Source organism: Thamnophis sirtalis, unplaced genomic scaffold, assembly GCF_051295495.1.
Source record: "Thamnophis sirtalis isolate CommonGarterSnake01/CBP01778 unplaced genomic scaffold, rThaSir2_p1.2 scaffold_5, whole genome shotgun sequence".
Lineage (NCBI taxonomy): Eukaryota > Metazoa > Chordata > Lepidosauria > Squamata > Natricidae > Thamnophis > Thamnophis sirtalis.
Window position 1 is genome coordinate 95,800,868 of NW_028261385.1, and position 25,610 is coordinate 95,826,477.

At 40.9% G+C, this 25,610-nt stretch overlaps 1 protein-coding gene across 3 annotated transcripts in view; it reads left to right on the plus strand.

Annotated features, from left to right (window-relative positions):
- Positions 1-25,610, plus strand: part of PSD3 (pleckstrin and Sec7 domain containing 3) — a 206,040-nt gene that overhangs the window by 101,762 nt on the left and 78,668 nt on the right. The window lies entirely within an intron of this gene.

Here is a 25,610-nt window from a genome sequence, read left to right on the forward strand (position 1 = left end):
AAGTGCATCAATCATGATTTCCTAAAAAAAGATGGGAAAGGGGCTCCAAAATTTGTGCTAGTTTTTCAATTCCGACTTTTCCCATCGATGCAGTGATTCATATTGGATTCACTTTATCATCTGGCCACTAGATGGCAACGCTGTTGTGTAAATGGCAGACCTTTTACTTGAACTTTGTTCATTCCTCTGGGACCAGAAGAATCTCTGAATCATAGCTTGTTCTGCTTTCCTCTTTGGAAATTTTTCCACCTAGCTAGGTTATATCGAAGGGAAAGTATCATCTGTGTTTCCTCCCAAATTAATAACGCAAGGTTGTCCTAGTCGTATTGAGAAGATATCAACACTATAGGCATTGAGAGAAAAATGGAGGAGCCTCTTCTAAAGCTAATTAGGAATAATGACATTTGTTATATCAAAGCAGCTCAATAGGTTATAATGAAATAAACATCAAACCCGTAAAGTTGGGCACTTTTCATCCCACTCCTGCCCCCTGCAGTAAGGGGAAGTAAAGTTGTTGCAACTGTTTATTTTCTAGTTGGGTTGATTCCCCCCCTCCACCCCCCCTCAATTTTGATATTTTTTGTTCCTGAATGGCAGATGTGTATATGTGTTTGTGTGCTTCTCAGTAGATTTTGCTTGTCTGCTAAATGGATGGGATCTAGAAGTAGTATTCAGCCGGTTCGGACCGGTTCGGGCGAACCGCTAGCTCTGAAAATCAGCTGGCCCTGCCCACCCATCCCCGCCCTATCCTGTCCTTAATTTCCTGCTTTCTAGCTCATTTCAATGGCATGGCACAGCTGATTTCCCCTCCCCTCGCTTTTACTTACTGTTGCTGACTTGGAAGGTAAGTAGCTGAGCTTCTAAATGCTCCATTTTCAATGTTGCATGCAAGCGCTGTAGGTATGTGCGTATGCAAATTGTGCGCTCACTGAACCGGTTGTTAAACCGGCAACATCCCACCACTGATTGGATCCTTTTGCTTTCGGACCCAACTTAAGGTATTACTAAACTTAGTAGGCTCTTAATGGTTCTGTAGTAGGGAGAGTGCATGGAAATTGCGCATGTGCTATTTGGGAGAGAGAACGAAAACAGCCAGTCCAGTACAGCAACTCATAACATCAGGATGTTTAACTTAAAATATACAGTGTGTGGTAATTGGATAACAATCCAGACTTTACTTAGGGGAAATCATATTTACTGATAAAAAGGTTCCATATTATAGGTGGTCCTCACAACAGTTCATTTAGTGACCATTCAAAGTGACCACGACACTGAAAAAATGTGACTTACGAGCATTTTTCACAGTTATGAAAACTGTGCCGCATCCCCATGATCACATGATCAAAATTCAGATGCTTGGTCCATATTTATGACCGTTGCTGTGTCTCAGGGTCATGAGATCCCCTTTGGTGACCTTCTGATGAGCAAAGTCCATGGGGAAGCCAGATTCACTTAACGACCGGGTTACCAACTTATCCACTGCAGTGATTGACTTAACAACTGTCGCAAGGAAGGTCGTAAAATAGCCCAAAAGTCACTCAACAAATGTTTCACTTAACAGCAGAAATGTTGGGCTCTGTTGCGATCACAAGTCAAGGACTACCTGCATTATATATTTATGGAAGCATTCCTTTGTTGTAGCTATTAAATGAACTTGGTCTGGATAGCACTATGAACATCTGGGGCACCGATGGTGCCTAAACCAGAATGTACGTGCACGTGCGTATATACGCGCGTGCCAGAGCACCAGAAACGCAAAGATCAGCTGGCCGGTGCACGCATGCCTGTTTTTGGGGCATTTTGGAGGCCATTTTCAGTCTGTTTTTGGGTCGAAAACAGCCTTTAAACAGAACAGAAAACGGCCTGGAAAACAGCCCGAAAACGGTCTGAAAAATGAGCAGCTAGTGACAGTGTGTGCCCACCGGGGGTGGGTGCCTGCCAGTTCTAACCTCTTCTATAGAAGAGGTAATGTTAGGAATATAATCTAACGGTTGGATTGGCAATATATAAATCATGTAACAATGCTATACCTGTTTCTTTAAATCATATTGTAAAATGTGTTTGGTTGCTGTTTTCCTCATTCGGCCATAAGAGGGAGCCAGAATGACTGTTAGTTCTCTGTTTATTAGATGCTGGGCTGATCTGATCTGAGTGTTTTGGAAGCTGGCTGTTAGAAAGTGCTATGAGCTATTGTAAGTTTTGCAACTGCTAGCAAACTTTGAGTACTGAACTGATTATATGATATAGACTATGTTATTTGGATTATCCCTTAACTGAAAGACATTGATGACTGACTGTCTTATCCGTGTATGACTTGGACTGTTTGATGGACTCTGATACCTCTATTTCCATGAAAGTAAAAGCCTATTTAAACTGCAGTGGCTCTGTATGCTGGTTTGTGTGTTCTCCAACACAACTCTCACAACATTTCTCTGAACACACTCGTTCTCCCAACAGGGAGCTAACCTAACAGGTTCCATAAATTTACAGTGCCATTTAGAACCGGTTCCAGCTCCCTCCCCCTGCCTGTCCACACATCATCAAGATGAAGAGCGAGAGGAGGAATTCTGGGAGTTGAAGTCCACAAGTCTTAAAGCTGTCAAGTTTGAACACCCCTGGGGGTTTTTTTCTAAAGGGTTAGGGGTGCAAAGATCTTATAACTTGACAGCTTTAAGACTTGCACACTTCAATGCCAGAGTTCCTGAGCCAACATTTTGGTTGCTAAGCAAAAGCATTGTTAAGTGAGTTTCACCACATTTTACAAGTTGGCCACGCCCACCCAGTCACATGCCTGCCAAGCCACTCCCACTCAGTCACATGGCCGGCAAGCCACTCCCACCTGGTCACATGGCCGGCAAGCCACTCCCACAAAGCAGGCCACACCTACAGAAGACGTTCTGAAAATTTTGAAACCCACCACTGGTGCCCACAGAGAGGGCTCTGCGGACTTCCGGTGACATCATTGGCTATGGTGGCAGGCTTGGAGATAGCTCTGAAGCCTAGCTGACAAACCAGGGGTCTGGCGGCATAAAGAGCAGCCATTTGCTGGTCTCGGAGGGACTCAGCGAAGAACAGAGGTGCTTCTCTGCAGGCGGGGGGGAAGTGCGATCTCCTCGGCAAGGCAGAGGCTCAGCCCTGATCCCAGACGTCTGAAGAGGGACGCACGGCTGTCCCAAAGCCATGACACAGCACTTTTGTTTGGCGTAGGATTTTTGGTGTGAATCTGGATGCCCTAAACTTTCTTGAAGAGTAAGTTGGATTTACTATTTGGTTACTGCATCTCTGGCAATCTTTTTTCCCCTCTTTGATGGGACTTTTAGCGGCAATTAAGACAAACAGGAGCAAATGAATTAACAATTGAAGAAGGATTTACATCATAAAGAGTCGTCGAAGGCGGCCTGTTTCCTTCTCTGGAAACAGAGAAGAGCGAAGTCTTTACCCTGAGGCATAGCTGATAGTAATCAGCGGACTTGCCGTGCCTGCTCCCAAGATTTTTGGAAAACTTTTGTGCTGCTATAGGAGGTTTAAGGCTCCACTTGAGACAGTCAATATTATATCTACTGTGCGCATTGTTTTCTCTCTTTTTTTGGAGCTGGAGTTGGACACTTGAAAGGGGAATACTTCGAGCTGAAGTTTTCTTCTTTTTTATTCTCTTCTCTTTGAGGTTTGATTCCTTTTTTTGTGTTGTTGTATTTGCCCCCCCCTTCTTTCCTTTCTTTCCTGATATGAGCCCCCTCCTGTACTTTTTTTAGATCTCTCTATGGGACTAGATTCATATATATTTTTCCTTATAGATAGCAGCAAAGTAAGTTGGAACATTGCTTAAACTGGTAGCAGATAGCTTATGAAGCAGTGAGATATTCTTAACCTAATTGATATGAGCTGGGCAAAGGGGGGGGGGGAAACCTCGGCATTACCTACTCAGTCGTCCCCATCTACAACCCCTCCAACAATACACAGAACTTTAGACAATATGGCTGGGGTAGAGAAGGCACCCACATTGCAGAATATACAGACAACTTTGCTATCGATACAAAATAATATGGCTAGGAATCAAGAGATCACCGAAAAATCCCTGGCCGACATTAAAAATGAAATGGGAGACATGAGGGTGAAATGAAACAGCTGTATTCACAGCAAAAGGAGATCTGGGCAAAAATGGAGAAACAGGAGGATCAAATTCAAGATTTAGGAGTAAAAATGAAGGAAAGTGAAGAGAATATGGCGAGGTGGGAGATGAGGCAGCTACATATTAATAGAAGGTTGGAAGATGAGATTGCTATGTTGGAATTAGAAAAGTCAGCCTTCTTTCTCAGATTTCAAAATATTCCAGAGGAAAGAGGGGAGAAACTGAAGGAAATTATGGTTGAGATGATAGCAGGGATCGCCCAGAAAGATAAGTTGTCGATACAGAGTGACATTGATGACGTATATAGAGTCTATACTTCCTATACTAGGAGACAGAAACTGCCACGTGAAGTGCACGTGAGGTTTACTAAACGATCCCTGAGAGAAGAAATTTACCAGAAGGCACGTGACCAGAATACCATGTATGCGGGGGAAATGGTGATAGTACTAAAACAGATACCAAGAAGAGTGAGGGAAAGGAGGCAGAAATATCAGGACCTAACAACAAAATTGAGGAAACTTCAGGTGATGTATAGGTGGCTTTTCCCAGAAGGCATATCTTTTCTCTGGCAAGGCCAGAGGTTTCGGATTGAATCATTGCAAGATGCACAAGACTTTATGGAAAGCCAGTTGAAGAGGGGAACTCAGAATAACGATGGAGAATTGGATAACAAGAGCCAAGGAGAGGAGCGAAAGAATAGTGTCCCGGGAGATGAGAAAGGGGGAAATGAGAAACAAAGCAGAGATGAGAGACCGCAAACGAGGCAGACAACAAAATCCAAAGCCTTACACAAATAAACATGGCAGATGAACTCCGCTTAATTTCTTTAAATATAAATGGTTTGAATTCACTAAGAAAGAGAAATAAAATACTGAATGCTCTATGGAAAAAGAATTGTGATTTGACATGCCTACAAGAAATACATATAGTGAACCACCAGCAAAATGTGTTGTATTACCCCCAGCTGGGTATAATGTATACAAGTTTAGCAGATGAAAAGAAAAGGGGCATTGTGTTGTATGTTAAAGACCATATTGATTCTAAATTGGTGTATACTGATGGGGAGGGGAGACTTTTAATGGTTGAATTGAAATTTGGTCGATTTAAAATTTTGCTGGTGGACATATACGCACCGAATGACAACCAAAGTACTTTCTTTAGAAAGTTGCATCTAAAAATTGCAGAGTTAGGCTATGACCACATATGTGTGGTGGGTGATTATAACGCGGTGGCAGATAGGACAATGGATTATAACCCAGGAAACATCCAAAAGGGGGGGAAATTAAGAGAAAGGAGGAGAGTTCTCCCCAAAACCTTTGAAGACATGAGGGAGGAATATGAATTAAAGGATGTATGGCATGAACTCCACCCACAGAAACAACAATTTACTTTCTTTTCACATAGACATCAATCCTGTTCTAGGATCGACATGGCCTGGTTGACACCAGAAATTGGGGACTTGATTAAGGAAGCAGCAATTGAGGTTAATACCTGGGCCGATCATAATCCACTCTTATTGGTGTGGAAAGGAGTAAGGCAGGAGAGGAAGAGAAGGTGGATGATGAATACAGAGATAGTGAAAGAACAAGAATTTCAGCAAATGTTTAAAAGGGAAATGAGGTTTTTTTTTGAAGAAAATAGGAAAGGAGTAACTCCACAAAAACTTTGGGATACGGCCAAGGCTTATATGAGAGACCTAGCTATTAAATATACAACAGGCACACACAGGAAAAAATTAGAAGAGAGGGCAAAATGGGTAGCTAAACTGGAGGTGGTAGAAAAAGCCTTGCAACAGAACCCACTAGATGATAGGAAAAAAGAAGAAATGGCTAGAATTAAGCACGGGATCTCTCTTCTAGACCAGGAGGATGTTGCTCGGAAACTTAGGGGGATTAAGCAAAACTTTTTTGAGCATGCTAACAAACCGGGTCATTGGCTCTCTTATAGACTTCGAAAAGAAAGAGAGAGCAGACATATAGCTCAACTGCAGAATAGTAAAGGGGAATTAGTAGAAACCAAGGGGGAGAAACAGGAAATTATCCAAGGTTTTTTTCAGCAACTATATAGTAGGGAAGAAATTTCTGAGGACCAAATTAAGGAATTTTTAGACAATGCAAATTTATCCAAGATCTCAAATGAAGCAAAAGGGGTACTGAACCAAAAGATAACAATATATGAATTAGAAAAGGCAGTCAAAAAAATGGAAAACAACAAAACTCCTGGCATGGATGGTTTGCCAGTTGAAATCTATAAATCTTTTTTGGAAATCTTAGGACAAGAGATGATAGTAATATTTAATGCTGTCTTGACGGATTCTCTTGCACCGAAATCATGGGCTGAGGCCTATATAACCCTTTTGCCTAAAGCTGGAGCTGACCGTACCCAAATTAAAAACTATAGGCCCATTTCACTTTTGAATGTGGATTATAAAATCTTTGCAGCTATACTGGCAGATAGACTTAAATTCTTCCTTAATAAATTTATACACCCTGATCAGAACGGCTTCCTGCCGTCAAGGCATTTGAAAGATAATGTTAGAATTATTTTGGATGCCTTAGAATATTATGAAGCTCGGCCGGATAAACAAGTGGCCTTTATGTTTCTTGACGCACAAAAGGCTTTTGATCGGGTAAATTGGAACTTTATGTTGTCACAATTAGAAAATATGAAGTTTGGAGAAAACTTCTTAAATGCAATTCGGGCAATTTATGTACGACAAACCGCGACATTATTGGTAAATGGAGAAGAGGCGGGTGATATTGAGATTGGTAAAGGCACAAGACAAGGATGCCCGTTATCCCCCCTACTGTTTATCCTCACATTAGAACCCCTTCTTAGAATAGTGAGGAGTGACACACAAATTAAAGGGTTACGAGCTAAAGCTCAGGAATTTAAGGTCCAGGCTTTCGCCGATGACCTTGTTTTTATCCTGGAGGATCCTATGGCTTCTGGGATACAACTTTTACGTAAAATAGAGGAGTACGGTAGGATAGCAGGGCTACGTATAAACAAAGAGAAGACAAAACTGTTAATTAAGAATATGACTCTGAACCAGAAAAGGGAAGTACAAAGCCTGTTAGGGATTAACATGGCCCATAAAATACAATACTTGGGAATTTGGCTCACGGAGAGATGTTCCTCTATCAAGGTAGATAACTATATGAAATTGCTACAGCAGGTATCTAAAGATATGACTAATTGGAGTGGTAAACAACTGTCTTTGATGGGCAGGATTGCGACAGTCAAGACATATGTATTACCAAAATTTTTGTTTCTGTTTCAAACGGCACCAACTAAATTGGACAATTTTTTTTAAAAATCTTTGGAGACAATAGTGGCTCGATTTATATGGCAAGGCAAGAAAGCACGAATTAAAGCCCAAATATTGCAAAAACGTAGAGAACTGGGAGGCTTCGGAGTACCCAACTGGGAAGCATATTATAATGCAGCAATTATGACATGGGTGAAGGATTGGGTGTTGTTGAGTAGAAGGCGCCTATTGGCTATAGAGGGACATGACCTCCCTCAGGGATGGCATGTCTCCCTCTGGCAAGAAAGAGACACCCCCCCATAGGTACTTCATGGGACATATTCGGAAGATTTTGATGGGGGTCTGGGAAAAGATGAGGAAAAAATACTATCTTAGGGTTCCGTGCTGGTTGGCACCATTAGAGGCCTTAACACATCCCAGTGTATTTAATTGGACAAGAAACATAACATATAAAGACATCATGACAGAAGATGGCAACATGAAAACAAAGATGGAATTAGAGCAGCAGGGCAGGAATCTGGAATGGTGGGAATATTTATTTACAGGTTAGAAACAGGTTTAAAAGCGATAAGGTACGGTTTGGGATCTACCCAAACCCTCAGGGGCTAGATAAGATTTTGTTTGGTGGAGACAAGAAAATGTTATCGAAGATTTATCAATTTTTGACCTGCCAAGATGCTAATGAAGAGATGGATAAAAGCCTTCTAATAGCATGGGAGAGAAACTTTGGCTATGAGATTGAAATGGGCAAATGGTGGGATCTATGGAGTAAGACCATTAAACTTACAATATCTACAGCATTCAAAGAAAACATATACAAGATGGTTTATAGGTGGCACTTCCCCCCAACGAGATTAGCCAAGATGTTCCCTGGGTTATCTCCATTGTGTTGGAAATGTGGAAGAAAGGATGGCACATTCTACCATATTTGGTGGTCCTGTACTGAGGCCACGAAATACTGGAAAAGGATTAAAAAATGGCTAAAAGAGGTTACCGGGGCAAACATGGAATGGAGACCCGAGAACCTTCTACTAAGCATTAAACCAGAAAACATGAGCAGTTCAATATGGCATTTGAGGCTACATATAATTGAATAACTTATGCACAATTTTGGAAATCCACTACCATACCGTCGGAAGATGCTATAATTAAAAAGATCTATGAATGTGCAGAAATGGACAGAATGACGGGTTGGCTGAGGGACAAAGGAGAAACGGAACATTACCTTAGCTGGAACTTATGGTATATGTGGGCGACAAGGAGAACAGCAGGGACTTAAAATGGGGAAAGTTAAAAGTGAACATGGGTATTGTAATAGATCCCTGAATTTTGTAATGAGAAGATGTGGCTTAGAGACCTAACAATGAGGAAGGAAAGAAAAAAGTTGGGCTGTGAATGACTGTCACCGCGGGGGGGGGGGGGTTGTATGTTTAAAATTGTATTTGTATTTGTATGTTTTACTCTTAAAAATGTATAACTAATAAAGATTACTTTATAAAAAAAAAAAGAGAGAGGGCTCTGCGTGCCACCTCTGGCATGCTTGCCATAGGTTTGCCATCACGGGTCTAGAGTAAAGAAGTCAGTGGCAAAGATCTACCATATACTAAACAAAAGTATGTAGATATTTCCATGTAGTCATCTGGAATGGATTTGCAGAAGTCTTTATCTGGATGAGGCAGCATGATCGAGACACTGAGCTTGTCAGCTGGAAAGCTCCAGAGCCGAGTGTCACCCAATGGGATGAACTCCGATTCCTTGCTCCACCTCCTGCTCACCTAGTGGTTTGAAAGCATGCAAACACAAGTAGATTGATAGGTACCACTTTGATGGGAAGGTAACCGCATTCTGTGCACCTTTGGCATTTAGCCCTGCTGGCCACAAGAACATGGAAAATGTCTTCAGACAATGCTGGCTCCCTCAGCCAAGAAACAGAGATGACCACCATGACCTAGAGTTATACATGACTGGACAGGAAAATCTTTACTTTTACCTGGATTATTATTATTATTTTACTGTTTTACACATGTTAGTATTAGAGCCAGTTTGACCTAGTGGTGCCTTGAGCTAAAAACTAGGAGATTGTGAGTTCCAGTCCTGCTTAGTCATAAAGTCATCCAGGTGACCTGGGACCAATCTTATCTCTCTCAGTCCTAAAGTAAGCAAGCAGTGACAAAACAACTTCCAATATGTCCACTGTGGACCTCACCCCATTCTTAAGAGGTCCGTAAAGGGGGCGTGCATAAGCACACCAGTGTGCCTACTGTCCTTGTCTTACTGTCCCCATTTATCTGTATTTATTTCCTTTCTTCCTGTTTATATTCATACTTATCCTTGTTCTGGTATCTTGTACATGTTTGACAGACAAACAAATAAATGAAATGAAATATTCTTACTGAGGACACTTCATGGATCTGTCCAGGTAGTCACCAGAAGTAACTTTGACTTGAAAACAAACAAACAAACAAACAAACAAACAGACACACACACACACACACACACACACACACACACACACACTCTTCTTAAATCATCTATAGCATTTCCCTCTCTCCCATTTATGCTCCATGGACTGGACAGTGTTGTAAGATAAAGTCTTGTATTAATGAAACTGGGAAACAAACAAAAAATAATGGTTAAAAAAAATCCAGTGCCGTTCCAATCGTCTGAACAATTGTCTTTCTAAAAGCAGGAAGAGAGAAGCATTTTGCAACTACAATACCAAGAGGAAGATATGTGCCAGCTGTACGTGTCTGTGAGACATGTACAGCTGGCACATATGTGATAGCATGGTTAAACTTTGGAAGTTTATAATGGCTTGTCAAGGTCTCTATCAGTCAGGGTGAATTCTTGGTCTTTTCAGACTTAGGCAGAAATGAGAGAGGGATGGTGCTGTATGTTCAGTGAGCCATGAAGTGAATATTTGGAAGTTACTTGTGTGTGTATGTGTGTGTGGGGGTTTCCCATGCTGTAGTCTTGGCAAAAATGATTCTTTTTTTTAAATTTGGAAAGTAAGTTTGTTGGGAACCAGGAGGAATTTTTCCAGCTAAAAATTGGCCCAAAGGGAAAGGCTGATATGTGATGACGTCATGTGCAATATGTCTTTTCTGAAAATGATTTGTGAGTGAGGAGACAAGGGTTTAGTCAGTGTTGACATCGCTGTGACTATTATGAAGATACAAATGAAGTATCTATAACAAATGCACTTCCCTCTCCCTCCTGTTCTGTTTACAGTTTTCTTCTGCAATATTTGTACATGTTACTGTTTTGGTGGGCTTGCTTGTATCTTATTTGAATAGTGTGTTTTGAATCATGATTTGCTATCTCGCCAGCTGTGTTTCTGTCTCTCTGTGTGTGTAATGAAAAAGCATCGCACAAACACAAACACAAACACAAAAACACACACACATACACACACACACACACACAAAATCTTCAGGGGCAAATGAGAGCCAATTTGGTGCAGTGGTTGAAGGCATCAGGCTAGAAACCAGGAGACTGAGTTCTAGTCTTCTCATAAGCACAAAACCAACTGGGTGACCTTGGGCCAGTCACTCTCTCTCAACCTAAGAAGAAGGCAATGGTAAGACACATCTGAAAATGCTGCCAATGAAATTTCATGCATATATCTGTGTAGTTTCCAAGACTTGGGGAGACACCCACACATACACATATACACGCACACACGCACGCACACACACACACACACACAGGCAAACCTATTCTTAAAAACGCCCCATACTATCCCATTTCCAAAATCTGAAATAATCTCCTTTTTGTACTTTTGCATTCAGCCTCTGTTTTATTTCTATGCTTTTAAAATTAGCTCTCATTAGAACAGTAAAATTTTTCAGTGGATTCAGGATGAGTACATCTAGTACTTCAGGAAGTTATCTCAAACCATATGCTACGAGTGGCATATGCCTGGCAAGTGTAAAGCACATACGCTTGTGACAAAGCTACACTGCATATAATATGTGTAGGTAGCTCTGAATACTTTACGTACACTCATATGACATTTTTATTTTCAGAAACAGCCCTAAAATCTTTAAAAAGGTGCAAATATTGCCTTTTATTAAGCAATAAAATAAAATTGGCTTTAATATATACCAAAAAAGTAAATTATTTTAACATTTGTATTTTTGAAAAAACTCAGTAGGACTTTTAACCATCTGTTTATGTTGATTTTTCTCTGAGATAAAATCGTTGATGGACTTAACATCCAGAAATAAAAATGTTTCCTTGGAAAAATTGTATTTTAAATATGCAATTCTCTCTCTCCCCCCCCCTTCCTTCCCTCCCCCTCCCTCCCCCTCCCTCCTCCTCCCTCCCCCTCCCTTTTACTCTCCCCCTCCCTCCCTCTCCTCCCCCCCTCTCCCTTTCCCCCTCTCTCTCCCCCTGCCTCCCCTTACTCCTTCTCCTTCCCTTTCCTCCCCCTTCCTTTTCCTCTCTCTCCTTCCCTCCCCTCCCTCTCTCCCCCTCCCTTCCCCCTCCCTCTCTCCCCTCCCTCCTCCTCCCTTTCCCTCTCTCTTCCCCTGCCTCCCCCTCCCCTCCTGCCTCCTCCCTCCCCCTCCCTTTCCCTCTCTCTCCCCCTGCCACCCCCTCCCCTTTCTCCTCCTCCCTGCCTCTCTTCCCTCCCTCTCCTTCCCCCTCCCCTTTCCTCCCTCTCTCCCCCTCCCTCCCTCTCTCCCACTCCCCTCTCCCTTGCCCCCATCTCTCGCTATATGCCATGTGAATGTTAGTACTACCATGAGCAATAGCATATTTGCTATCTAAGGCTAGATTTCACATTCTTCTTTGTGGAACGTGCAAACCACATGTTTCAAGGCCTGTGTACATTTTATAGACCTAAACAGCACATTAGGCATTTTTCCTCCCAAAGAGCAAGAATCCATTGCACTAGTGAGAGTGAAAGAGCTTAGTTTATATTGAAGCACAAACTGAGAGGAACGGAGCACCCTCTGTCTAAAATGGAAGGCATGTGATGGCAGTCTTGTGAGAAAAATGAAAATGTTTATACCTAAACCCTAAGCTATATGTCTGCTTGTGAGAGACAGAGCAACTGTGAAACTAATTATGTGTAATTTAAATGCATATGTATGAACTGGTGCAGATACAAAATCTGAATTATTTTCAACCGTTTCTTAAAAGCTACCTCGTCGTTTTTCTTAGTTAAATAATAGGGAATATAAGGGAATAATGCTCTCACTTGCCTTTACTTGTGGTATAATTTCCTTTCTCCCAGTCATAGTCACAAGTAGGTATTGGTAATAATATGAACTCTGGTTAAAAGCAGGGTTCTTGTCGTTGGATTGCAGACCATGTTCATGTGAAGAAACTTCAGCTTCCATCGTATTTGTTGGCGTTAATTATCCTTAGAACATTTGATTTGTCTAAATGGGTTTTCTTTAGGATTACCGAAAGCATAATTTGACCATCTACACTTAAGTGCATCCTTGGATGGGCCAGAATGATATCATACTAGCATGTGCTTCTTTCTGTGTTTGGATGCCTTGGTGCTATTTGTACCCAGACATATCTAGGCAGAAATCATTGTTTATTATTGAAACAGTGCCCTCACTGCTAATGCCATTTTGCCACGTTTTGTAAGCCAACAAGCCAAGACAGAGCTATGTTCTAATAGGGAGGAATACAGCTTCACAGTAAAGGATGCTGGAGGGGGAAAGGGAGGCTAATGTGGGAGAAAGACCTCACGAAAAACCTGAATAGAGGAGATCTCTAATTCAACAAAGATGATCTGCAGGGGAATTCCAGATAACTGGGAGCAACAGAGTAGAACTGCTGTCTGTATCCTATTATACAAAGTAAGAACCTTTTAGGATGTTGGAATGACTATAATATCCTATTTAGACGAATTTCCGTTCAGCGTCTGCATTGGAGGCTGAGATGAGCTGTTCTTCACAACTTTTACCCTTGACTTTGGAGGGTCTGCATTTCCCCCCCTGTATTGAGAGATGGTTTAATGGGGTTGGCAATTGCGGGAGGCAACTGTTTTCAGAAGCGGTGGCTGAAGCAGCACAGCTTGCAAGAACAGAAATAAAAAGCAGCCAGCTAGGACTTGCTATAGCAGCCAGATCCTTTCTTGGTCTTAAAGCCAATTAACTCTTTGCTGCTCCTGCTCTGGAGCATGAAGGACCAATAGCAAAACATGGCAAAATGTCCATTAGTTAAACTTGGCTGTAAATTCATATTTGATAAATGGCATTCCAGTGACTGATTTTCCGCAGTAGAGCATAATTTGCAAAGGCTGGGTTCTTTACCGATGATTGCTTGCAACATGTCCTCTTGAGGGAATCAACTTCATTGTCTGCCACCTTATGCCACTGGTTTAAAACTTCATTATTCATTAGGGTTCTTTTTTTAAAAACTATTTATAGTTAGCTATTGCTAGAACACTGCTCTGTATTTATTCCAATTATTCTCTATTTACACGAGACTCCTAATTATTCTATTATGCTTGTCATGTTGTAATTGGATTATTTTTATCCCATTTGTTATCTGGTTTGCTTGGGTTTGCTGACCTAGGCAAACCTAAGTAAATAAATATTCTAAATCAATAAATAGTTCTACCCTATTGACATATAGACATATCCATTTCAGGCAAATGGTACTGTATAACCCTAACCTACTTTTCCATTTAAAATATGGAATTTTTTGTTTGTTTGTTTAATACCAAAATACATAGATAGAGATCTATCTTGCCTCCAAAGCTGTAACTGGACTGGAGCAAATTCAGGCAAGTATACATGCCTTACATTCATTCAACGCTTTGGTTTCACCCCGTCTTATGAAATACATATAGCTTAATCATGAACTCAGTTTGTACTCTACTAACAGCTTCTGCCAACCTAGAAGAAGAATAGAATGCATGTAAAAATGCAAGTACCATGTTTCCTCGAAAATATGACATGTCCTCATAATACAGCCCTGCAACATTTTTCTGGTGGGCAAAAATGTAAGCCCTCCCCGCGTGTAAGCCCCCTGGACAACCCCCCACCTCCAGCCAGGCAGAGCACCGCTCACCAACCTAGCAGTATTCCGAAAGTGCCAAGCCGCAGGAACCTAGAGGGAGGCAAAGGTGATTGTGTTGCTTGGTGCCTTTGGGATACTGCTAGGTTGGTAAGGGATACTGGAGGCAGCTGGCCCACAACCATAGAGCGTGCACCCAGAGTGGCTACTGCTGAAAGACTCGGGTTGGAAGCCACGGAAAAAGCCGGGATGGCAGCGGTGGCAGCGGTGCCCTGGCTCCGTAATGAGAGCTGGGCCATGCATCCTGAGGCTGGGAGGCAGGTGAGCGAGAGCGGAACAACCACTCACGCAGCCCCCCTCTCCAGCCATGCAGAGCACCATTCACTGGCATTTGGAAGATGCTAAGCTGCGGAAGCCAGGCGGTGGCAAACAGGCGCTCACATGGCTTGGCAATACCCCATGGTCAGTGAATGGCGCTGTGTCCGGATGCAAAGCGGGTTTGCCGGGTGGCTGCTCGTGAGCGTGGTCACTTCATTGCTGTTGTGTTGCGGTGCTGCGACAGCGCAACACAGCCATTCGCCCATGAGGCTGTGTCCGGCTCTTTGTGAGCCTGCTCATAAGAGAGCAGCCGCCCGGCAAGCCCAAAACAATAAACCTTCCCCCCATAATAAAGCCCAAGCCATATTTTGTAGGTAAAAAGAAAATAAGACTCTGTAGCATTTTTGGGGAAGCACAGTAGAAAAATAGGAACTATCTTTGGTGGGAAGGTATCAGCATTCTGTGCATTTTCGGTGTTTTGTCATGCCGGCCACATGACATGGAGATGTCTACTGACAGCACTGGCTCTTCGGCTTTGAAACGGAGATGAGCACTGTCCCCTAGAGTTGGGAACGACTAGCAGATATGTGCAAGGGAAACCTTTACCTTTTTAGCAATATTGATCCTTGGGTTGGACTTTGTAATGATGCTGTAGACTTGGTCAATGATAACTCATAATCTTCTCACACAGTTATCTTGGAACCTACCAAACTCCCTCATGACCTGCTTTTTAATAGGTTTTTAAATTTTAATAAAAAATTAACTCCTAGCATGCTCCAAAGAGTTAGGCTTTAGCATAATTTTTATTTATGAAAAGGCCTTTTGTCTCCAAGCACCTCTTAATGTCTTTAAAAGTTACTTTTTCTTTGAGTAGCTTCCCTTGCAAATAGGATGAATGAATTTCAAGAAGCAACCAGATGAACTGAAGTGGAGGAGAAAATGCATAGTAATCTTCATTTAAAATAACCAAAGCAGAAGCTTCCTTCAGTAATTTAAATACTACTTTTTTGTATAGCGTAATGCTTGAAAGACATTGACTAGGAAGATATTGGTAGGCATCGCTATGTTTTTATAGGGAGCAACAAAGGACTGAATGAGAATTTAGACTATACTGCCTCTGTTTTTATCTAAAATAAGATTCTCAATATTTTCTCCCCAAATTAGCATTTAGATTCCCGTTTTCCTACTGCTCACTTCAGTTAAGTCAAATAATTTAGCCTGTTAACACAAATGTTCAATTTAAAAAAATAATTTAAACAAAGTTTCCATATGCTTATACTATATTAACATGAGAGTTTTGTACATTAGTTCTAGTTTGAAGTCTTTTTTAAAATAAAAGATCTTGCTTTTAGTTTTGTAATATATATATAATGTTTTTCCCAGTTTCTTTCTTCTGTTTTTTCTAAGTACCAGTTTCCTTACAGCTTTTGAAAAAATTCTAAAAATTATACTTATTCACCTAGCATTAACTTCACACAGGGGTCATCATACCAGAGGAATTGAATCATTTGAAATGTTCAAAACATTTACAAAACTTTTATCATCTGAGCAGGAATCATACTGGAAAACAGCTGAACATGAAATAGAAACAGCTTTGAAAATTCATAGATATTTCAAGTCCCTGAAGTCTCAGAGTCTGCCAACATTACATCTGACTGAAATTATGAGCTTCAAACATATGAAAAATACAATACAAAGCATTGGGATCAGACAGATTCACTCTTGTCTTTAATGTTATTTTAAAAATCAACTCATGACTCAGAGAAAAAGTTTGCCCAGTTTATTATTACATTTGGAGAAACACCGAGACGTGTTTCCATAAATCCACATGGATGTCCATTGAAGATGTCATGATACAAAGTGTGTGATTTATATACTTTGGACGCAAGTACAAAATACTGGGATTTGGTTTGTGACATTGCAGTGCATGTTTTGTTACTATTATTATGTTAGTCATTGTGATTTGTAACAAATGCCTGTGAATTTTTTAGTGATTCTCTCTGAATCCAAATGTCCTTAACTGGGGACATACAGTATATCTTCTTCACTGTTAACACCTATTATTTGCTAGCAGAATGACTGAGATTGTCACTACTTATTAGAATGTGCTGTGACATTGGGACACACATTCTTCCCCCGCCCAGTCTAAATTTTCAAGACCAGCCATTGCAACAAGTTTAAAGCAATTTAAAAAAAAACAAAAAAACATTGAGGGTTTCCGTTGTTTGTTTTGCTTCTCAAAATACCTTTGGCATGGAAAGAATCTCAGAGATGCTAAAATATATTTTAGTATATGAGAGATAAATATGTAATGCAAACAGATAGGTGATGGAGGTGATACCAGCAGTGAGCTATACTATCCAAATCTTTAAATTCTTGGTTTCCAGTGAAATGCAGATCCTATTTTGAAGCAAATTATTGTTAGCCAATTCTTCATTTTCTTAACTAATACAAGAGCTTGCTCTTGCTGTTTTTCCTTACCAGCAATTTCCTTTTGGATACTACAGACAGGCATTTATCTCATTTTGCTGTCATTCCCTAGTATTTTAATTAAAGATTTCTTTGGCTTCTTGTTTTGTACCTGTCATGGTCCTCTCCTTCTCCCAGACATTGAAAAACAAACCATTGATTAAAGTGATATTAGTAACAGTGTGCTTGATACGGTCCATTTATTTCAGATGCCTAATGGAAGAAGTGAGCAAGATGCAGTCATGAACCTGCTGTACTGCAGTCCTCAATGGGAAGGCTGCTGGTCAGGCACCTGTTTTAGAAAGCAGCATTTTCAATGGGGCTTATATAGTCCTATGTGGGCCAGAAAATTATTGGAAATCTGGTCTTGTATCTATAAATGCCCAAACCCAAGAAAGGGGGTTTATGGGATTATAGGCCATGGAATGCTGTGGCTCAAAGGGACATGGTGGCTCAGTGGCTAAGATGCTGAGCTTGTCGATCAGAAGTTCAGCAGTTCGGCAGTTCAAATCCCTAGTGCTGCGTAACCGAGTGAGCTCCCGTTACTTGTGCCAGCTTCTGCCAATCTAGCAATTCGAAAGCATGTAAAAAATGCAAATAGAAAAATTAGGAACCACCTTTGGCTATGGTAGGAAGTTAACAACGTTCCGTGTGCCTTCGGTGTTTAGTCGTGCCCGCCACATGACCACGGAGACTTCTTCGGACAGTGCTGGCTCATCAGCTTTCAAACGGAGATGAGCACTGCCCCCTAGACTAGCACATATGTGCGAGGGGAACCTTTATCTTTATCTAGAACATGGAGATAACGACCACCTCTTGTAAGTTTGCTGATCTGGATCAACTGGCTGATAGGGAACACAAAGCTGGGTGTTACTAACAGTAATAGGAATCAGTCCTGGGAGGGAAAAAGGATTTCACAATCCAACTATACTGCTCAAAAGCTACAATTTTCCATAATGGAAAACACAGAACTCTTGGAGTGGGGTTTGTTAAGGAATGACATACACGCATTGCTGTTTCCTTCCACTGTAACATTGTACTGTTCAGGTTTGTCTAGATGGAGAAAGATGTGTGTGTCTGAGAATCCCGGAGTGCTTATGCATGAACATCCCCCACCAGAGCAGTTTATGCCATTCTCTGTTAAAAAGGTCACTTATGACTGCACTGAAGAATAGCAGAGGATCTTGGAGTTTCTGATCTAGGAAAAACATTAATTAGAAAGGTCTTTGATGTATCAAATTAATTTCTGGAGCAGGTTATTAATTTAGTTACATTGTGGTATTAAGTATAATTCTGGATAAGGAGCTTGGTTTTTCAATGTCATTGTGACTAATTATTTAAAAAGATGTTCCTTTATCCCTTTTTTGATTCTTGTTATGGTTTTTGTCTTTTTTTAAGGAATTGGCAAAAAATGCTCTATTTGACTGTTCCTTATGGTGGGTGTCATGGGTTAGTTTGCTGAAATTAGTGATATCTAAGTACTTAATATTTTAATTAAGTCCAAGTAATTTTAAAATAAATACATGCATACATCTTCAATAAATAGAAGTCAGATTAAAAATCAGTGGCTATCTATGTAGATACTTTATGGTTGGGGTCCCCAACCCCCAGTCCATGGACCAGTACCGGTCTGCAGCATGCCAAAAACCAGTATGCGCAAACAATTGAAGTCCCATCCGTGGGATGCAGGCAGCATGTGAAACCTCGCCCACTCCAGTCCACAGAAAAAACTTCTCTCCACGGAACCTGTCCCTGGTGCTCAAAAGGTTGGGGGCCACTGCTTTATGGGACTGCCATAATAATGGCGATGAACTCAATACTATGCTTTCACTAAAGTTCTGTCAAGTGGTATTCTGGATATGTGATATGTTTTGTAAACTGTCTCTGGAAGCCCAGTGTAGTCATGGTGAGTATTAGCTGCAAATGCTTTCTGAGCTTTGTAAAAGACTATAATGACCAAGTAGCATTTTACGTTCTACTTCCAAATCAACCCAGAATTCTTAGTTGTAGCACTAATGACTAAAGCCCAAATTGTTATACTTGGACACATTATTTGAAGATATACATCTCTGGACAGCTCTGTTGTGATAGAAAAGGTGAAAGAAAAGAAACCAACTTCAACTTGGACAGTTAAAGTAGTGAAAGGTGATTGTTGGAAGATCGGAGCAATCAAATTGTGGATGTTAATGGTCCACAAACATCTGGACTGCCATTTGAGCACCATCATCATTGACAAAAACATTACCAATCAATTGTGAAAAGCAACTTTATTTGAAACAGTTGACATTCTGGGACATGTGCCTTTAACACCATCAAAGAGCATCTGCTTGTCCCAGGTCCTTGAGAAGGATTCAATAGGTGGACCCAAAAATGCCAAATCCAGTCTAAAGATCTGGCTATTGCTGCGTGGCCAATCATAATACTTCATTAAACTTACATGCCACCCGCCTCTCAGAAATTCTGCATATCTCGCAATCAAATGAAAAAATCATAATCAAATTAATAAAATATAAAGATAAAAGAGGGCAAGCGCAGTGAAGCAAGGGGTCCTGTTCTCCCTTACTGAAGCCTGGGTGAAGACAAATGATTTCACTGCTCTTCTAAACAACAACAAAACAGGGTGGATGGGTCATCTGAATCTTGTGAGGGGGGGAGCCTCATTTCATCAAGTGCTGCTACAAAAAAGGCACCCCAGTCCTGCAGGATCAAATCAGTATGCAGATGTTATGGGAGACAGGCAAGCCCTCAAGGAACCAGGCCCTATGCCATGTAGGACTTTTGTAGAAAACAACCAGCAAATCTATATAACAAATCTTATCTTTATCGAGAGATAAAAATCATGCTCGGAAGCAAACTGGCAACCAGTGCAGTTTGCAGAACAGAGATGTTTATGGGAATAGTCACAACCTGAACTGGTTGAAGCGTCTGGGTGGACTACTTCAAGGGCAGTCCCATGTAGCACATGTTACCGTAATCAAGCTGTGAGGTGGCTAGGGTATGAGTGACTGTTTGAAGCCTCTCCCCACTAGATCTATGAAAATGCATTCCAAACAGAATTGGATAGTGATCAGAGGTGGTATTTAGCAGGTTCTGATCAGTTCTGGAGAACCGGTAGCGGAAATTTGAGTAGTTCGGAGAACTGGTAAATACCACCTCTCACTGGCCTTTCCCCTAGCTATTCTCTGCCTCCCAGCTGATTGGGAGGGAGTGGGGATTTTGCAGTATCCTTCTCCTGGAGTGGGGAAGGAATGGAGATTTTACAGTATCCTTCCCCTGCCACACCCACCAAGCCACACCACCAAGCCACACCCACAGAACCGGTAGCAAATAAAATTGAATCCCTCCACTGATAGTGATGATACCAAACCCTAAACCAGCAGATGACCTTACCTAGCAGTTTCAGTACAAGTATCTCAGTGTTAAATCCTGGCCTGAAACCAGACTGAAAGAGAGAATCTAATCTAGATAGTCCATTTCTCCTACAGTTCTCATCAGCCGCAGACTGACCATCTTCTTAAAAACGTTTCCCCCCAAAAGAGAGATAAGGGGAAGAGCTGCAAGATAGACAACAGTCTGATAAGACAAATCTGAGTCCAAAGGAGATATGGGGTGGAGAGAGTGCATCTCAAAAGGGGTCTCTAGGCTTTTGGAATATAAAGTCAGCAGAGATTCTGATATAGGAAAAACATTAATTGCAAAGGTCTTTGATGTACTCAATTAATTTCTGAAGCAAGTTAAGAGTTACAAGATCCAGAGTTACAAGTTTCTGTTGTAAAGGTAGCATTGGTATTTTTGGTTTTGGTTTCCTGATCTGGATTACTTTGAACATCTGATAGATTGGAGATTGGTTGATAATTATCAACACCCATTGTGTTCAAGGATGACCTTGTGAGAAAGGACTGCAAATATGTCATAATAAATCATCAGGGAGAATATATATGTAGTCCCTAACAGTCAACATTTGGCTGTATTAATAGATCCAAGCATTGTAATCCAACGTTTGGATTCTTTTAGAAAGGTATATTTGCAAAAGTTAAATGGAATCTTATCAAAAGAGCTTTAATTGAAGAAAAGCCCAATTTAGCTTATGGGTCCAAAGGTTTAATCGTTATGTTGAAGAAGCCACTACAGAACAGTAGTTTAACTATTTAGGAATACTGTTTAATGATATATTATCTTGGATAGCTCATGCAGAGTACGGTATATTGAAATAACAGCAATTAAGGTAATTGGGGCAGTCATGAGATACATATCATACGGAAGGCATCAGATTAATATTCATTAAAATGTTCTATGGGAAAATCATCCCACAAATGCTGTTTGGAGAAGAAATTATGTAAGATATCTGGAAATGATACAAAATCCGTTCTGATTCGCATCAGATATACAAAATTCACACTTTTGAAAATGGAATTTTCAGAGTTTCTCAATAGTGAGATGGATGGCATATAACTTAAATTAATAAATAAAATGTTCCATTCCTCCTCTGAGCCTTGCTGAATCTCCTCCCAGACCGTGGAATGTTTTGGTGGTTTCTGGAACCCTTAGTGAAAATTCACTGCTCTTATTGAATGGAGTGGTCATTAGGAGGTTTTACTTTGGGGATGGGGTACAGAACATTCTGGAATGCTAGGGAAGTTTTGCACTTCCCTAGCCAGTGTTCCTTGAATTGTCTGTTCCTCTTTTAAATCTGACTGTGTTGATATTCTTAATGACTTCAATCAGAATAGAGCTGGAGGGGACTTTGGAAGTCTTCTAGTCCAATCCTCTGCTCAAGCGGAAGACCCCATACCATTTCAGACAAGTGGCTGTCCAGTCTCTTTTTGAAACCTCCAGTGATAAAGCACCCACCACTTCTGGAGGCAAGCTGTTCCACTGGTTAATTGTTCTAATTGTTAGGAAGTTTCTCCTTAATTCCAGGTTGCTTCTCTCCTTGATTAGTTTCCATTCATTGTTTCTTGTCCTGCCTTCTGGTGCTTTGGAAAATAAGTCAACCCCCTCCTATTTTGTGGCAGCCCCTTAAATATTGGAATACGGCTATCATGTCACCCCAGTCCTTCTTTTCTTTAAACTAGCCAAATCCAAATCCTGCAACCTTTCTTCATATGTTTTAGTCTCCAGGTTTCATAGAATGAAGAATGCCACAGCTATAAGAATTGCCCATTCCTATCATCGTAACCATGTCGAATACCTTTAGATTAGAGTTATATCAAAGTCCATTCCATGATGGTCCTGAAGTGTTTTCCTGTCCTATCTTTCCTATTATAGCCATTACTGTGCTATATGTGGAAAGCAGATTTGTAGACATTTTTCACTTAAACAGAAAACAGAAAACCTGGGAGGAATTTGCACTTGTTTAAAACTTATTATTTCCTGAAAGGAAAAAGTTGGAGCTACACTAAACTTATCTGATTCTTCTGTTGTTCACAGTGTTTCAGCTAGTGATGAAGCATGCAAGCCATTTTCTGTTTCCTCATGCTCAGATATTAAATAAAATCCTACTTAATGGAATCCACTTAAAATTTGTAAGAGATGCAGTGGTGGGTTTCAGGCTGTATGCCCCAGTACAGGCGTACCAGAGCCTTCCCTGAGCACTGGACACCGTTCCAGTACGGTGCTCTGGAGGCCCACCCACCTGCCCAAGCTCCTTAGCTGTCTTTTAAGGCTTCTGCACTTCCGCGCCTGCACCTGCACATGGTGTGTACAGCGCCTGTGCGATGCTCCGCTGAGCAGCTGGAGCGTCAGGGAGGCTTGTGGAGGCAGTATGATGCATCCGTGTGCTGCGCATGTCCATATGGACGCCACTGGGCCCGTTCCAACCGTATGGTTGGAACGGGATCCGGAACCCACCACTGAAGACATGCTAATTGCCAAATTACCAACTAGGAAAGTGCATAATAGAAACTACATAATTTGCCTGCCTTACTTAGTCTTCTCCAAGATCTTCTGATTTAAGTATATCAACCTTACTCAAGCACAGCATAAAGTAAAATACTGCCCACATCTGGTTCTTACATAACATAGAATAAGATGGCTACCTCAAGACTGATGAGCCAGAATGGATAAATAAATATCCCTTAAGTCATGGAAATTGCAATTCCTACGTGACAGCACTTGTGAGATTTTTTAAAAATTCCTTTTCCCTCCAGTACTCAAATGACCTGACAAAGCTATTATCTTCCAGATTTGCAGCCCAGAAGAGCTGGCCATGAACATGGGTGTCTATGATGACTCTTTCTGACAGCTCGCTAAGTCACAGCACGAAGTCCTTGGTACTCTCTGAGCTTGGTTGTTTTCTTGCGGATGATTCATTTCCCACTCAGTGCTAGTGAGTGTGGGCTCTGCTCTCTGTTTATATACAGGAACTTTCCCTGCCAGTGTTGGTGGGTGGGTGGTTTTGTCATTGGTGCTTCCTTGATTAGGTTATTGTTTTCTGCTCATACTATGAAGAACACAAAGTGGAGGCCTTGAGTTTGACATCAGGCACACAATCACATTTCTGCAGAAATAGGGCCCGATGTGGATCTCTGGAAAGCACAACCAGCCCAAATAACTTTTACATAAATAATGTTTTAAATAACATTTTGAGCAATTATAATTTTGATCCCCTCCTCCCTGTAAAATCTATGTGTGCTTTTTTAAAAGTTTTTTTTTCTATGTGTTTTAAATATTGGGATACATTTTGCATTCCAGAAGATTGCAAATCTTATTTTGGAACTGGGAATTCTTGAATATAATGTCTCAAACATTCTAGTCCCTGTGTGACATATAGTTTTCACTTCTATTTGGGAAGAAAACAAATTTCTTCCTCTCCTCGCCTGTCCAACTAACATTCCTTTAGGAGAAGGTAACCAAGAACAACTGATAAAACTGGAAGTTGCTTTTTGTTGACTAGTGTAAGTGTTACCCAATAGGTATAGCACAATTAATCTCATATTGATAACAATCAAGCAATCATTAAATCAGAAAGAATAGAGCAAAATTTCAGTGGTAACGTGATTAGGTTTATTGCCTCTTGATTCAGGAATTGTTCCTTCCCTGTGGTTGGTCTGCAGGATAGAAAGATCTTCTCCCTTGTGCAGTGCAGTATGTTTGTTTTATGACTTGTATTAATAGTCAAGCTGTTTAGTTTCTGATTTTACTGAAGGTGAAATAAGGGTAATGAAGTCTTTTCCAGTCTAGTATCCTTCAAATGCAGGATTGTAATTCCCTGAATCCCTTACCAATAAGAATGCTGAGATTTGCAGTTCCAATGTCCCGAAAGTATATCAGATTGAAAAATAACAGAGTTGGAAGGGACCTTGGAGGTTTTCTAGTCTAACCTGCTGCTCAAGCAGGAAACTTTATACCATTCCAGACAAATGGTTGTCCAATCTCTTCTTAAAAACCTCCAGCATTGGAACCAGAGGTGGGTTGCTGATTTTTTCACTACTGGTTTGGGCACACTCCTGTGCGCGCACAACACTTCTTGTGGGCGGGTGGGTGGAGCCTCCTGCCGCTGCTACTACTGGTTCAGCCAATCCGGGCAGAACTGGCAGCAACTCACCTCTAGTTGGAACACCCACAACTTCTGGAGGCAAGTTTTTCCATTGATTAATTTTTCTCATGTCAGGAAATTTCTCCTTAGTTCTAGGTTGCTTCTCTCTTTGATTAGTTTCCATCCATTGCTTCTTGTTCTGCCTTTGGGGGCTTTATAAAATAGGTTGACCCCCTCTTCTTTGTAACAACCCCATAGATAATAGGAACATTATTGTATCACCCTAGTCCTTTTTTTCATTACATTAGACATACCCAATTTCTGCAACTGTTCTTCATATGTTTCATCCTGATTCTTCACAAGAAAACTGTGATAAATTTATCTGTATTGCAGAAATTCTGCAGAAACTGAAACTTCCTTGGAATTGGGGGACACTATAAAGCCAGTTTTATTCCTTCATTTCTTCACACACCCCTTTTTTCTTCTTTTTACTGTGCTTCCCTTTTCTTTAAATTTGCTTCCTTTTGCTCCCTTAAGTAGAATGGCCTCTGGAGTTGGCAGTAATGTAGGTGAAGTAACTATGGTAGAAATGTAGATGAGAATCTGTAAAATAATGCCTTCTTTTATCGTTTCCACAAATATGTAGGTGGAAGTGACCTTGTTGATATTTTAAACTTGGACTTTCAAAATACTTTTTAACAAAATTCCTCATTAAAGGAACCAATGAGTACTTACTTAGCAACCATGGAACTGCAGAGGACTCTTCTGCTATATTGGTAATTGGTTGAGCAAAAACGGAGGCATAAATGGGTAATTGGAGGAATGTAAGAAGAGGAGTACTGCAAGGATTTTTACTGGATCCAATATTATTCAACATTTTATAAACTATTTAGAGTTAGGCATATCCAGTGAAATGGCAAAATTTGCAGATGGTTCAAAGCTATTTAAGGCAGCTAAAA